Source organism: Etheostoma spectabile, unplaced genomic scaffold (assembly GCF_008692095.1).
Source record: "Etheostoma spectabile isolate EspeVRDwgs_2016 unplaced genomic scaffold, UIUC_Espe_1.0 scaffold314, whole genome shotgun sequence".
Taxonomy (NCBI): Eukaryota; Metazoa; Chordata; class Actinopteri; order Perciformes; family Percidae; genus Etheostoma; species Etheostoma spectabile.
The window spans coordinates 409,690-409,949 of NW_022605583.1; the positions used below are offsets into that span (position 1 = coordinate 409,690).

General features: G+C 44.6%; 1 protein-coding gene and 1 long non-coding RNA gene across 3 annotated transcripts in view; one reads left to right on the forward strand and one right to left on the reverse strand.

The window, feature by feature from the left end:
- Positions 1-260, forward strand: part of capn3a (calpain 3a, (p94)) — a 24,260-nt gene that overhangs the window by 9,814 nt on the left and 14,186 nt on the right. The window lies entirely within an intron of this gene.
- Positions 1-260, reverse strand: part of LOC116686086 (uncharacterized) — a 1,561-nt gene that overhangs the window by 1,110 nt on the left and 191 nt on the right. The window lies entirely within an intron of this gene.

The following is a 260-nucleotide window of genomic DNA, read 5'->3' on the forward strand; positions in this document are numbered from 1 at the left end:
GGTGTAACCTAGCTAACAGGTGTGACCTAGCTAACAGGTGCGACCTAGCTAACAGGTGTGACCTAGCTAACACGTGAAACCTAGCTAACAGGTGAAACCACTAGCAGGTGTAACCTAGGTAACAGGTGTAACCTAGCTAACAGATGTAACCTAGCTAACAGGTGCAACATAGCTAACAGGTGCAACCTAGCTAACAGATGTAACCTAGGTAACAGATGTAACCTAGGTAACAGGTGAAGAACACAAACAAGCTAACTTTT